This window comes from Gopherus flavomarginatus, chromosome 9, assembly GCF_025201925.1.
Source record: "Gopherus flavomarginatus isolate rGopFla2 chromosome 9, rGopFla2.mat.asm, whole genome shotgun sequence".
NCBI lineage: Eukaryota > Metazoa > Chordata > Testudines > Testudinidae > Gopherus > Gopherus flavomarginatus.
Genome location: NC_066625.1, coordinates 44,563,676 through 44,579,633, shown reverse-complemented (window position 1 = coordinate 44,579,633; position 15,958 = coordinate 44,563,676). Strand labels below are relative to the sequence as shown.

Genomic DNA, 15,958 nt, shown 5'->3' with positions numbered 1-15,958 from the left:
GGTTCAAACCTCCAGGAGGCTCTTACCTTCTAAACAGGGATGGCTGTTTTCTAGTAAAATCACTACAAAGGAAAGAGAAAACTTGAAAGAGGTTCCTCCTGGCGCTCATGTCCGTGAACCCGAATACTCTCTCAGTCCTCAAAGAGAGACCTGGAGAAGGAGACTTGCTGAAGCAAAGCCACAGGTGTCTATGAGGTTTCCCTGGCCCTTCACCCCTGTCCTGCCTGGCTGATGTCAGCATCTCTCTGTGAGGTCACCACCTCTCCACCACCTTGGACCAATAGTCTCAAGTCCTGCAAAAGCCCTTTGTGAAGTCACTGCCACACCCCTCCCTTTCTGTACCAATATCCTGCCCCTGGCCAGGCACTTTGGAGGTTTGAGCTACTCCCTGTGGATCATCCCACTCAAGGAGCGTTCGTTCTAGGCAGCAAGCCAACTAGACAGGAAAACATCAGATGCTGTTCCCAATGCTACACTCAGTTTTTTCAGAAATTAGTCAACTTTATGGCCAGAAGAGACCATTACAGCATCTAATCATATAATCATAGAATATCAGGGTTGTAAAGGACTTCAGGAGGTATCTAGTCCAATCCACTGCTCAAAGCGGGACCAATCCCCAACTAAATCATACCAGCCAGGGCTTTGTCAAGCCTGACTTTAAAACCTCTAAGGAAGGAGATTCCACCACCTCCCTAGTTAACCCATTCCAGTGCTTCACCACCCTCCTAGTGAAAAAGTGTTTTCCTAATATCCAACCTAAACCTCCCCCTTTGCAACTTGAGACCATTACTCATCAGGTACCACAGAGAACAGTCTAGATCCATCCTCTTTGGAACCCCCTTTCCGGTAGCTGAAAGCAGCTATCAAATCCCCCTTCACTCTTCTCTTCTGCAGACTAAACAAGCCCAGGTCCCTCAGCCTTTCCTCATTAGTCATGTGCTCCAGCCCCCTAACCATTTTTGTTGCCCTCTGCTGGACTCTTCCCAATTTTTCCACATCCTTCTTGTAGAGTGGGGCCCAAAACTGGAAACAGTACTCCAGATCGGGCTTCACCAATGTCGAATAGAGGGGAATGATCACATCCCTCGATCTGCTGGCAATGCCCCTACTTATATAGCCAAAAATGTCGTTAGCATTCTTGGCAACAAGGGCACACTGTTGACTCATATCCAGCTTCTCGTCTACTGTAACCCCTAGGTCCTTTTCTGCAGAACTGCTTCCTAGCCCTTCCGTCCCTAGTCTGTAGCAGTGAATGGGATTTTTCAATCCTAAATGCAGGATTCTGCACTTGCTCTTGTTGAACCTCATCAGGTTTCTTTTATCCTCTAGTTTGTCTAGATCCCTCTGTATCCTATCTCTACCATCCAGCGTATCTACCATTCCTCCCAGTTTAGTGTCATCTGCAGACTTGTTGAGGGTGCAGTCCATGCCAACCTCCAGATCATTAATGAAGATATTGAGCAAAACCGGCCCCAGAACCGACCCTTGGGGCATTCCGCTTGAAACCAGCTGCCATCTAGACATGGAGCTGTTGATCACTATTCGTTGAGCCCGACGATCTAGACAGCTTTCTGTCCACCTTATAGTCCATTCATCCAGCCCATACTTCTTTAACTTGCTGGCAAGAATAATGTGGAAGACCATATCAAAAGCTTTGCTAAAGTCAAGGAATAACACATCCACTGCTTTCCTCTCATCCACAGACACAGTTATCTCCTCATAGAAGGCATTAGATTAGTCAGGCATGACTTGCCCTTGGTGAATCCATGATGACTGTTTCCTGATCACTTTCCTCTCCTCTACGTGATTCAGAATTGATTCCTTGAGGACCTGCTCCATGATTTTTCCAGGGACTGAGGTGAGGCTGACTGACCTGTAGTTCCCTGGAACCTCCTCCTTCCCTTTTTTAAAGATTGGCACTACAGTAGCCTTCTTCCAGTCATTCGGGACCTCCCCCAATTGCCATGAGTTTTCACAGATAATGGCCAGTGGCTCTGCAATCACATCTGCAAACTCCTTTAGCGCCCTCGGATGCAGCGCATCTGGCCCCATGGACATGTGCTCATCTCCAGTTTTTCTAAATAGTCCCAAACCACTAATTCCTCCACAGAGGGCTGGTCACCTTCTCCCCATACTGTGCTTTCCAGTGCAGCAGTCTGGGAGCTGACCTTGTTTGTGAAGACAGAGGCAAAAAAAGCATTGAGTACATTAGCTTTTTCCACATCCTCTGTCCACTAAGTTACCTCCCTCATTCAGTAAGGGGCCCACACTTTCCTTGACTTTCTTCATGTTACTAACATACTTGAAGAAACCCTTCTTCTTACTCTTAACATCTCTTGGTAGCTGCAACTTCAAGTGTGATTTGGCCTTCCTGATTTCACTCCTGCACGCCTGAGCAATATTTTTATACTCCTCCCTGGTCATTTGTCCAATCTTCCACTTCTTGGAAGCTTCTATTTTGCATTTAAGATCAGCAAAGATTTCACTGTTAAGCCAAGCTGGTCGCCTGCCATATTTACTATTCTTTCTGCACATCGGGATGGTCTTTTCCTGCAGTCTCAGTAAGGATTCTCTAATCCTTTAGAGAATTGGAACTGATTTCAGTGGAGTCACATGTTTGCTAGGTTTTTATGCATTTGTACAGGAAAACATTGAGCGTTTCCATTCATTTCAGAGATCCCTATTCAGTGGAACTCCTGAACATAATGGAAATGCCGTTATTTTTATTGAAAGAAGAAGTTTGTAAGGAAACCTTTGGATTTGAACCAAGGACCACTTACTCTGTAGTCAAACATTTTACCACTGAGTTAAACCCCCATGACTGCTGGGGGGATAAGTCAGTGATCTGAAAGGCTTTGAAGGAGAGGCCCTGCCTCAGAGATCTCCTGTTCTCTTCTCAGACAACAGTGCTTTTAAAAATGGGGTTTGATTAAACTTATAGATGCATGTAGACACCACAGCTTGCACGCCCATCCACATAGCTTCCCCCAGTGACATAGCTACCACCTCTCGAGGAGATGGAGCAACTACACGGACGGGACAGCTCTCTCCCCTCTGCTTAGAGCAGCTTCATTCTTTATGAATAGGTAGGAAAGAATCTCCTGAATGGACAGTAACCAATTGATCAAATATTGCTGGGTCTGCATTCAATATGAGTAACTGGTCATATTGGGCTGGATTAGTAGGAGCATTGCCAGGAGATCGAGGGAAGTGATTATTCCCCTCTGTTCAGCACTGGTGAGGCCACATCTGGAGCATTGCGTCCAGTTTTCACCCTCCCATTACAGAAACAAATTGGAGAGAGTCTAGGAAAGGGCAACAAAAATAATTAGGGGGCAGGGGACTTAGAAGGAGAGACTGAGGGCAGAGCCACCCGGGGGGGCGGCAAGTGGGGCAATTTACCCCAGGCCCTGCAGGGCCCCCAAGAGAATATAGTATCCTAGAGTGTTGCAACTTTTTTTTATGGAAGGGGCCCCCAAAATTGTTTTGCCCCAGGCCCGCTGAATCCTCTCGGTGGCCCTGCCCACTCCACCCCCTTGATTCATTCTCCTCCCTCTGAGGCCCCACCTGTGCTCTGCTCTCACTCCCATTTGGCCACTTCCCACTCCTGCTCTTCCTCTTTGGCTGAGGCCTGCTGGTCCACCTTTTGCTTGCTCCTCTCTTCCCTGAAGGCCTCCTTGTGCCTCTCCACCCCCTACCCCAAGGCCTGCCTGCTGCCCCCACCTCTCTGCCCTTTCTCTGAGACTCACCCTGCCCAAACCTCTCTGCCTCCTCCCCTAAGACCAGCCCTGCCCACCACTTGCACCTCTCTATCCCCTCCCTTGACCTGCTCTGTCCAGCACTCACACCTCTTTGCCCCACCCATGAGACCAGCCTGGCCCACCACTTGCACCTCTCTGCCCCTCACCTGAGACCTGCCCTGTCCACCTCTTTCCTCGGTCATCTCTTGTTATTCCTTGAAACATCAAGGATGGAATAAAAAGCTGAGTTTACTCCAGGGTGAGGAAAGAAAGGAGCCCCCAACCCTTTGGCAAATCTCAGTGCCCCAGAGAAAACCTGCCCCCTGCTATTGCAATCCCTGATGTGCTGGGGATAGGATGGTAAAGGAATTGTCTGAATGATCAAGGCAGGAAATGGACAACAATCTACAAGAACGTCATTGACCACAAACACACTCTCCTCATGCTCCAGCCAGAAGAGAAATTAGCAGGAATTCTTGCAGTTCAGCCATGGACACACTCACACAATGGCCCAGCAGTGTGTGTGTTGTGGAAGCTGGTCTGAGGAAACAACTGGAATTGATCACTCAGTGAGAACAGAACTGGAGTGTAGTGAGACACATCTCAAGCAAGTAGTTGTGGCTGAGTGGCTAAGGCGATGGACTAAAAATCCTTTGGGGTCTCCCCATGCAGGTTCAAATCCTGTCAACTACAGATGAAGTTGTGGTCCTTCAGTTTCCGCAGAGCTGGGTCTTGTCCCACTCTCAAACTGTGTCTACGCTATTGAGTAATGTGGCTTTAAAGTGTTTCAGTTGCATGTCCACACTATGTCCCTTGTGTCACCAGAGCACATCCAGGCTAGACTCTTGGATGGCCACAGAGAGCAGTGCATTGTGGGTAGCTGTGCAACTGGCTGTGGGTGCTTTGGGAAGGGTTTGCAATGCCTCCCGGGCTGGTACAGCATCCCATGATGCAGGTTTCTCCATCCCATTGTTTCATGGGAATCCTACTAGATTGCCAGCTGCTTTTCAACTGCAATGCTCCTGGTGGGGTAGAGAGTGTGTTTGTGTATGTGGGGAGAGGGAGTGTGTGGGCACAGTGTCTCTAAGTTCAGACAGCTGCTGCAAGCAACCAGTCCTGGGGGAGGGGCACATCCCCAACATCAGCCCCTGCTTCCCTTACTGGCTCAGCTCAGCACAGCAGCCTCTGTCACACACACACACTGCTGCCTGCTTAGCTCTGTGTCAGGGGTGCTGGAACAGGGGGTTAGAGGGCCATGGCCCCACCACTCTTTACTGGCTGTTAGGACAAATGATAGAGTGGGGGGAAGGGTGTAGTCTTGGGGGGAAGAGGATTTCTGTGGGTGTCGCCTCTGGGGGAGGGTGGTGTGAGAGTGGGTCCTTGGGAAAGGGGTGTCATGAGAGTGCCACAGTTCAGACAACGGTGCCCCCCCCCACTGTAAGGAAGCTCCAGCCACACCTGCTCTGTGTTTATAGCGCAGGAGAGAGCAGCATCCACGACAGTGATTTGCTCCCCGGGGCTCAGGCAGGGGGGCTCAGGTGGCGATTTAAAGGGCTCGGGGCTCTGGCCTCTGCAGGGAGCCCTGGGCCCCTTAAATCACCAGCTTGGGAAAGCCAGGCCGGGCTGGCACAGCGTACCCACTCTTGCCAGTACCCCACACTGGAACGTACTAGATTTTGTTAGTAATACAGGAAATTGGGGGCTAATCCTGAAAAGCTTCTTTGATGTAACTTACCCCCCTTGGCCTAAAATGTCCTGATGTAAAACCTGACTCCAAAGGCTGGGGTGGGGGAATATGTGTGAGAAATAGAGCAGAGGAGAAAAATGAGCCAGTGTTGATTTGAATGATTTGTATTTCAAAAGTAACTTATTTTGATTGGCTTGCAAGTCAATTTCTGTGTAGGTGTGTTAGCAAAAAGAAGGCCAGAGAAAGTGTGTGCCCCTTACTGAATGGGGCAGGCAACCTAGTGACAGATGATGTGGAAAAAGCTGAAGTGCTCAATGCTTTTTTTGCCTCGGTCTTCACAGCCACTGGCAGCACAGTAGGGGGAGGAGGTGAGCAGCCCTGGGTGGTGAAAGAACAGATTAAGGACTATTTAGAAAAGCTGGACATGACCAGGTCCTTGGTTCCGGATCTAATGCATCTGAGGGTCCGGATGGAGTTGGCAGATTTGACTGCAGAGCCTTTGGTCATTATCTTTGAAACTCGTGGTGGTTGGGGGAGGTCTCAGATGGTTGGAAAAGGCAAATCTAGTGCCTATATGTCTGCACTGTAATGTTATAGTCTTGCAGCCCAAGCCCCATAAGCCTGAGTCAGCTGACCCAGGCTTTGAGACAGGTGCCCTGGGTGTTTTATCCACAGCGTAGATATAACATTAGGCTACGTCTCCAGTACAATGAAACACCCACGACTGGCCCGTGTCACATTAATCAGTGTCATGTGGCTTGGGCTGTAAAGTTGCAGGGTCCGTGTCTCAGCTCAGGCTCAGTCCCCTGCTCTAGGAGCCCAGAAGGTTGGCAGGGAGTTTAGCGAGTGGAAATGGTAAAACCGCAGTGAAGTATTACCCTCAACTCATGGCATTTCTCCATTGGTCTGTCTGCTTTGGGGCAGGGACAATAACACATCCTGCTGCATTCGTTATTTCAAAGGGTGGTTTAGGATTTTCATTCTCACACACAGTGCACAAAGCAGGACTCAACCCTTGGTGTAAACTAAACAAGCTGCCCACAGATTCTGGCAGCCACAATGAGCATTTGGTGCCAGAGCTCAGATCTGCCCCTGTCCCAGAGGGAAGTGGTCATCTGTGACAGGCTGGAACACTGACCTATCAGCTCTTAACTCCCAAACTTTCAGTAACTCTATTATCAATGCCTGTGAGCGTAATTTAAACCATAAGAACAGCCACACTGGACTAAAACTGTATCTAGCTCTGTGTTTTGTCCTCTGGCTGTAGCCAATACCAGGTGCTCCGAGAGCTACTCAATCAGGCACCCCTGGGAGTTAAACCCAGGATCTCATGCATCTGAAGAAGTCGGTATTGACCCACGAAAGCTCATGCTCCAAAACGTCTGTTAGTCTATAAGGTGCCACAGGATTCTTTGCTCCTGTTTACAAAACAGGTGCTTTAGCCAGCTAAGCCATGGTGCCTGCCTGTGGCTAAGGGACACTCTCTGTGCACACCAGACTCCCTGCCATCCCCACCAGGGCCTGACAAGCTTTGCATGTGTTTGGATTCTGCAAAGCAGAGGAGCAGGTGAGGTTTTCCTTGCAAGCTCTGTTTGTGTGTGTTGTGAGACTCTTTGGCCAGGTCTGCACTACAAAGTTATTTCAGCAGAATTATATAGCTCAGGTGTGTGAAAAACACACAACGCTCCCTCAGTCGGCTCCCTTCTCCTCTGTCCCAACCCACAGCCCCTCCTATTCCCAGTGCCCCTCAATCCCAACCTTGACGAGAAGCCTAGAGCTTTTTGCAGCAAACTTAAACAACAAATTGTCAGTGTAAATGCTGCTGTTCATTATATCACCATAACTGGCCTCCTCCAGTATCCCACAATGCCCGCCGTGAACTCGCCTGCCCTGCATTCCTGCTGCAGAGACTGAGCCCCTCTCCTTTCATAGCTCCAGAACGTTCTGACAGCTGAGCTGCTAGCTACACCGGCATTGGTTTGCTATAACTGCATTGCTTGGGGAAGTGTAAATTTTTTATACTTCTAAGTAATGTAGTTACACCGACCTGATTTTGTAGTGTAGACCTGTCCAAATAATCACTCACACACCTTGGGAGTAAACCTTCCCCTGCTCCTCTGCTTTACAGAATCCAAACACGAGAAAAGTTTATCAGGGCTCAATGGGGATTGGCAGAGTCAGGTGTGGGCAGACATGATGCTTTAAGTAACAGCAGGCACCATGGTTTAGCTGGTTACAGCACCTGTTTCCTAAACAGGAGATCCTGGGTTCAACTCCTAGTGGTGCTTCGTTGAGTAGCTTTTGAGACAACTGTCAGAAAACAAGGTTCAGAGCTAGCCGGACCTTTGATCTCACCCAGTGTGGCTTTTCTTATGGTTTAAATTACACTCACAGGCACTGCTAATAGAGTTACTGAAGGTTTGGGTGTTAAGAGCTGGTAGGTCAGTGGTCCAGTCCCCTCAATGCAGTTTTTCCATTTCCACTCGCTAAACTCCCTCTCGACCTTCTGGGCTCCCAGAGCAGGGGACTGAGCCTGAGCCAAGACACGGACACTGCAACTTTACAGACCAAGCCTCATGACCCTGATTAATGTGACCTGGGCCAGCCGTGGGTGTTTCATTGCACTGGAGACGTAGCTTAATGTTATGTCTACACTGCGATTAACACACCCAGGGCACCTGTCTCAAAGCCCGGCCAACTGACTCAGGCTGATGGGGCTTGGGCTGAAAGACTATAAAATTACAGTGCAGACATAGGGACTTGAGCCCAACCTCTGAACCCCCCATGAGAAGTGAGAGTTTCTGAACCCAGGCTTCATTGTGAACACAAACATCTGCACCATAGTTTTTAGCCCCTCAGCTTTAGCTCCATGGGCCCAAGTCAGATGACCCAGGCCAGCTATGCTGCCATCTTTATCTCAGGAGAGATGGACTCTAAGGGTACATCTCCATTGCAATGTCAGCCCAGGTGTGGCACGCTGTGCTCAGAGCAGCACCTGGAACCCCCAAATTCACCACTCTCATATAATGATGATACGGTTTGTACAAAGTCTGCCTGGTGAGGTATCATTTCAAAAGCCTTGATCTGTTGAACATTAATATTGTGTTGGACTGTGTGTGCAGCATTGGTTGGGAAGTTACGAAGTTTGCTGTGTGTGTGTTACTGAGATATGGTGTGAGGTTGGGAAATGCCCACCACCAGCCTGTCAGGTGCGACAATGGTGGAGCCAGACTCTCTGCTGGCCCATTAAAGGGATCCACACTCCCAAGGACTATCCCAGGAACTGTGTACAATACAGACTTCTCCGAGATAGCACAGCGACAGTGGACACTGCTTGACTCACATCCTAGCAAAGGTACTTCCTAGCAAGTTGGAAGAAACTATGAAAGAGGGGTAGAGACATCATGACTTGGCCTCTCTCCCCCACAACTCAATACCCAGAAACACATCTGGAGGACAAACACTGAACTGAAATAAATCAAAAGAGAATAATAATAATAATACATTCAAATCAAAGTCTCCAAACAGACTAGTATTGGTTTTTCAGCAAAAATTTTCAGTTTGGGGAATTTTCTTTTCTCAATCAGACTTTGCCAAGGGAAGTGGAGAATAAATGTTTGAGTTGCCTCTTTCAGCACAGCCTGGCCTAGACACTAGCTCTGGTTCACTGTTGTGGTCTTGCTCAGGTTGGGGGTGTTTTAATTATTTGAGAAGGTCCCAGGGTGTTTGGGGGAGATTATGAGGATGTTCCCTTTTGAGATAAAAACTAAGGAATACAGGACTAGAGAAATTTTTTAGAAATCTGAGATTTAGACTTTTTATTTGAAGCAAGGGAAGGGCTGAGATTCTGAAAAGGTTTTTGTTTGCAAGAAGCACCATTGTTCGATGGGTCATTGTACCAAAGGGGGAGATGGTTGTCTATAAAGGAGGGGTGAAGACTAAATGCATCTGATGAGGAAGAGATTTGAACTCATGCGTGTAGAGCACAATAGATTAGCAGTCCATCATCTTAACCACTCGGTCACCTCACCTGAGCTGTCAATAAAGGCACAGGAGGAGAAATCTAAGGCCGGCAGAGATAGGACCACTAAGAAGTTTTTAAACTCTAAGCATGAGCAGGATCTGACTGAGCTTCCCCCCTCACATCTAGTAAGGAGCTGAGGAAAGACTTCAGGAACAGACCGTGTTTGCACAGACACACCTACTCTGCCTAGGTATGCAGCATGGTGGGGCCACTTCCCCAAAATGACCAGTTTGGGATGGTGGTGGGTTACAAATCACTTTAGGATTGAGTGGAATGAAACGTTATTCTCCTTCCTGTATGAGTGAAGGGCAGCAGAACATACCTAGTTCGTCCTGATGGAGAGGTAGATGGGTGAGGAACAGCTTTTATTTGACTGCAGAGAAGTGATTGAGGATGTCACCCTAAACCAGTGGTCCCCAAACATTTCACATTGTGTCCTCTTAGCCATGGCTGTGGCCCTTTGGAAGCCACGATCGAGAACCGGGGCTGGGAGTGGGGCTGTTGTTTGCTGAGGACTGGGGTGCGGACAGGGGTAAAGGAGTTGAGGCCGGGCTGGGAGCCAGAGTCTCAGGCTGAGGGTGGGGTTGGGGAAGAGCTGGGACAGAGGGGGGCTGAGTGTTGCTCCCTCCCTGCCCTCCATGGGGAGTGGCTCAGGCCCTGAGGTGCCCCCATCAATCTTCCTCTGTGTCCCCCTAGGAGTCATGTCCCACATTACCGCGACCACTGAACCCTACTCGCTAAGCAGGGGCTAGTGATGTCAAAGCCCAGGGAAAGGGAGAACAAGTGTGGGGACCCCAGGACCAGAATCATGGCCCCAAACCCTCTTCTGCCTCCGGCCCTCCCCTATTTCAATCTTTCCACACCTTCCACCCATGACCCCATCCACTAGTCAGCTCTTTTCCACCCCACCCTGCTCACGCATTTACTCCCCCCCACCCACGCTGCAGCCCTGAGACCAGAGTAGCTCTGTGCCCCTGCTGCAGCCCCCGGACCATAGTGTGGACTGGGAGGTCCTTCAGTCCTCGGGTGACATAGGGGAGACTGATATCAGTCAGGCAGGACAGGGGTGAGGGACCAGGGAAACCTCAGAGACCCCCGTGGCTTTGCTTCAGCACGTCTCCTTCTCCAGGTCTCTCTTTGAGGACTGAGAGAGTATTCGGGTTCACAGATGTGAGCGCCACGAGGGAACTTTTTTGAGTTTCTCCTTCCCTTTTAGTGATTTTACTAGAAAATAGCCACCCCTGTTTAGAAGGTAAGAGCCTCCTGGAGGTTTGAAACCTGTTCAGTCTGATCCATCTAGTGAGAGTTGAATTCTAGGCATGGAAAACACGAGCTTAAGGAGGCAGAATTTTATTCCGCATCTGGGATTTTATCCCTTCGAATCACTGGGGACATTCAGGTTTCACCTTTTCCTCCCTCCCTCCCTCCCGCCCTCCTTCCTCTTCATCTGTTGTTTCTTTTGTCCTTTCTCCTGTTCCCCTCCCAACATCAGGAAGGAGGGGTGTGTTTGTGTGTGTGTATGTGTGTGTTGCGGGGGAGTACTTTTCAGCTCCCACTGAGGGGTGCATTGCCGGATTCCACCACACTCTGTGACACCCCGTAAGCCCCTCTGGGACCCCTGCAGCCTGGACGTAGGTATCTGTGCCCCCCACGAACTCCCTTAGCCCCCCAGTGACCCCTACAGCCTGGACCTAGACATCTGTGCCCCCCACGAACTCCCTTAGCCCCCCAGTGACACCTACAGCCTGAACCTAGGTATCTGTGCTCCCCACGAACCCACTAAGCCCCCCAGGGACCCCTACAGTCTGGACGTAGGTGGAACCCTTCTGCCAGACCTAAATGATAGTAAGGACTGGGTTCAATACATAGGAGTCCCTTCCCTACAACGTAATGCAAACCAGCTCGAGCCCCCACCCAGTGATGTGGGGAAATTTTACAAATGCACCCCTAGGTGCCTCAAAGAGGCAATACTTCCCCTCTCTCAAGCACAGAGTCTGGGTGTAGCAGAAAACGTTTAATAATGTGAGATAAACAACATAGCATTAAACTGGGAAAACACCTCAACTAGGCCGTGTCCTTTTCCCTGGGCTCTTGAGTCCTGCAATCCCCAAATCACCACAAGACTCCAAAGTCCGATACCTCAAATGTTTCAAGAGTCCAGCAACCCCAAAATCACCCACAGTCCCGCAGCCCCAGAGTTCAAGAGTCTATCTGCAGGGTTTTCCCCCGCCAGCCTGGGTAGAAAGGGGCACCTTACGTGGTCCACTGCCAACTGCCCTGCCTCTCCGTGGGATTCTGTTTCTGCATTCCCCATGAACTGCTCGGCTAGGTCCACTAGCTGCTTTGCTCCGCCGGCCAACCTGTGATCTGCTCCAGCTGTCCCCAAAAACTGCTCGGCTCACCTCACTCTATGGGCCACTTCAACCATCTCACAAACTGCTCTTCTCCATCAGCTACTTTGCTCCACAATATAGCTTCAGACTCCCCCACTAGCTAGTACAGCTTTTCAGTGATTTCAGTTCAGGAACCTGGAACTTCAATTCTTTAGAGAATCAAAAATCAACTCTGCTATTCAACTGTTAAAAGAGAAGAAGATGCAATTGGTATTTCTGGCTCACCCAAGGAGCCCACTCCTTTCTCTAGCGAGTGCCACTCAATTGATGGTGAGAATCACTGTCTCAAAGCAGTTTCACAGTTCCTCATCCACACAATCAGGGTGACAACACTCCACATCTCATGCCCCAACAACAAATAAACTGGGAATACCACAGCTGCCAAAGCAACCATCCCAGGCTGCCGTGGCCGTGTCAGGCGGAGTGGGTGTGCCTATGCAAACACGATCAACCCCTGAAATTCTTTTCCACACTCGCCATAATTCACCACCAGATGTCAGGGTAGAGTTCATCCTGCTTCTGCTTACATAGGTTGTGCCCCCCACAACCCCCTAATCCCACTGGGACCCATCTAGGCTGGATAAAGGTATCTGTGCTCCCCACAAACCTCTAAGCCTCCCAGGGAACCCACAAGCCCAGATGTAGGTATCTGTATGCCCCACAACCCCGCTAAGACCCACAGGACCCCTCCAGCCTGTAGGTAGGTATCTGTGACCCCCACAAACAGCCTAAGCTACCCAGGGCCACCTACAATCGGGATGTAGGTATCTGTTTCCCCCCCAGCACAGCTAATCCCCCCAGGGACCCCTCCAGCCTAGATGTAGGTATCTCTAACGAGACGAATCCCCTAAGCCATGACGGGGCCCCTCCAGCACGGACATAGGTATCTGTGCCCCTACAACCCTCCTAAGACCACCAAACCCCCTCCAGCCTAGACGCATGTATCTGTGCCCCCCACAAACCCCGTAGGCCACGATGGGACCCCTCCAGCCTCGACATAGTTATCTGAGATCCCCACAATTGCCCTAAGCCCCCCAGAACCCCTCCAGCCTAGATGCAGGTATCTGTGCCCAACACGAACCCCCTAAAGCCCCCAGGACCCCTCTTGCCTGGATGAAGGTATCTGTGCCCCTCACAAACCCTTAAGCCCCCCCAGGATCCCTATAGCCTAGACGTAGGTATCTGTGCACCCTCAAGAATACACTGATCCTCCTAGCGACCCCTACAGCATGGACGTAGGTATTTGTAACCCAAAATGCCCCAAAGCAACCCTGGGACATATACAGCAACGAAATAGGTATCTGTGCCCCCCTACAACTCCCTAATACCCCCAGAACCCCTCCAGCATGGAGGTAGATATTTGTGACCTCCAGGAACCCCCTAAGCCCTCCCCACGACTTCTCCATCCTGGACATAGGTATCTCTGCCCCCCACAAGCCCCTAAGACCCATAAATCCCCCACCAGCCTGGTTGTAGCTATGTGTATACCACACAAACCCCCTAAGCTCCCCAGGGCCCCCTCCAACCGGGACGTAGGTATCTGCACAACCACAACCCCTTAAGTCCCCCACGGACCCCTCCAGACCATACATAGGTTTCTGTGCCCCTCACTAACTCCCTAAACCCCTAGGGACCACTACAGCCTGGACGTATATATCTGTGCTCACAACAACCCCCTAAGTCATCCAGGGACCTCTCCAGCCCGGATGTAGATATTTGTGTCCCCCATTAAGCCCCTAATCCCCACTGGAATGTCTCCAGCCTAGACATAGCTATCTGTGCACCCCACGAACCCTAAGACCCCCAGGGATCTCTTCAGCCTCTACATAGGTGTGATACTCTGTGCATTACCCTGCGTGGCCACATGGTGTCACTGTTGCTCCATGCGGGAAATGCTCTGTGCATTACCCTGCGTGGCAAACGGTGTCACTGTTGCTCCATTCAGGAAATCGAGAGTGCCTTACCCTGCGTGACCACACGGTATCACTGTTGCTCCATGCGGGAAATGCTCTGGGCATTACTGTGAAGGAGTAGGGACTGTCTGTGTGGGGAATGGGAAAGTAGCAGGTGACTTTAGGACCGGAGACCTGCTCAGCCTGTAACCTGAGCTAGGCAGGGGGGAGGGGATCATAACCTTTGCCTGGGGAAGCTGGGCACAGGAAGGGGCCGGCTGGAGGGAGTTGGGTTAGTTCAGTTTCGGTTTTGGGCTGGGTGTTTGGAATTCAGGGAATCCCAAACTGGGAACTAAGTTTCCTGAACCCCCAGAAGGACTTGATTGCGGGGTCCTGCTTGTGCCTCCAAGCTCTGCTGTATCCTTCGTTCCTGTTGCCCAATAAACCTTCTGTTTTACTGGCTGGCTGAGAGTCACTGTGAGTCCCAGGAAGAGGGGTGCAGGACCAGACTCTCCTACACTCCGTGACAGACCCTGAGCCCGTCCGGGACCCCTGAAGACTGGACGTAGGTATCTGTGCCTCCCACCAAACACCTAAGACACCCGGAGACCCCTCCAGCCTGAACTTAGGTATCTGTGCCCCCCACAAACCCCTGAAGCCCCCCAGGGACCTATACAGCCAGGATATTGGTATCTGTGCTCTACAGGGACTCCATAAGCCCCCCGGGACACTCCAGTGTGCACGTAGGTATATATGCCCTTCAGAAACCCCCTAATCCCCCGGGAACCCCTACAGCCTGGACGTAGATATTTGAACCCCCACAACCCCCAACCCTCCCGGAACATCTACAATTTGGATGTAGATATCTGTGCCCCTCACGAAACCTCTAACCCCCTGTGACTGATACAGCCTGGACATACGTATCTGTGCCCACCCGAACCCCAAAGACCCCCTGCAACCCCTACAGCCTGGACATAGATATCTTGGGCCACCAAAAATCCCCTAAGACTCCCAGGATGCCTCCAGTCTGGATGTAGGTATCTATGCCCCCCACTAACCCCCTAAGCCCTCCTGGTACCACTACAGCCTGGATGTAGGAAAATGTGCCCCCCACGAACCACCTAAGCCCCCCTGAAACCCCTAGAGACTGGAGATTGGTATCTGTGTCCCCCAAAAAACTCTCTAAGCCCACCAGGGACCCCTACAACCTGGATGTAGGTATCTGTGTACCCCAAGGCCCTAAGATCCCTCGGACCCCTACAGCCTGGATGTAGGTGTGATGGTGCAGCCCGTGGGAGCCAGGTGAGGTCACTCAATCAGGGTGAACTGCAAACAAAACAGGGCAGACAAATCCCAAACGCTGGTGGTTATTCCAATACTTAGATTTACCAAGCCGGCATAAAACACCTTCTGTAGTACCTCACTGGTTACTTAGAAGTTTAAACCACGCAGTTCCCTTAAAGTACCCAGCCTCAGGCCTCCATCCAGACACACCTGTCAGATATTATGATGATTCCTGAAAATTTTACTTCATCATGTAAAAGAAAAGATTTTTCCGATCCCAAAGGATCAGCTAGAAACCCAGCTTCAATTATAACTTAGATCTTACCTAAAATACATGCTTTAGCCAATTCTTTGTAACTAAGCTAAAATGTATTAGAAAAGAAAAGGGAGAGAGTGTTGGTTAAAAGATTAATAGACATATCGACCTGAATTCAATTCTTGAGGTTCAGATACATTGTAGAGGTGAGCTTGTAGTTTCCAAAAGTCCTTTTAGAAATAGTCCATAGGTTATAGTCCAATTTCCATATTCAGGGTAGCACCATTCAATGACTGGGGATCTCAATCCTTGTGGCTTAAGGTTTCCCCCTCTTGAAACCCAAAGCAGATCTGAGATGAAGAAGGATCGTGTCCCAGGCTTCTTATACATTTCCAGCAGCCTTTCAGCCTGAGAAAACAATAGGCTTAACTCTCCTTCCAAACATGCTGGCAATTAGTACAGGGTAATTTATCCATCAAAGAGTTCAGATACAGGTTACCACAACCTTCAAAGAGACACAGAGAAAATAATACTATTTCACTCAAGTATCATCATAAATGTTAATATTCTTTTTTCTCTTTGAATTAAAACTATAGCAATAGACAAGACTTGTTTGCTTACATCACAAGACCTGAGCAAACACCTCCCCTTCTCCCTCTAACACTGCAGACTTGCATTTCAA

General features: G+C 49.9%; 1 non-coding gene across 1 annotated transcript; it reads left to right on the top strand.

Moving 5' to 3' along the window:
* Positions 1-4,351: 4,351 nt before the first annotated feature.
* TRNAF-AAA (transfer RNA phenylalanine (anticodon AAA)) lies at positions 4,352-4,433 on the top strand. The gene has a single exon. It is a non-coding gene; the product is annotated as a tRNA-Phe (tRNA).
* Positions 4,434-15,958: the final 11,525 nt, after the last annotated feature.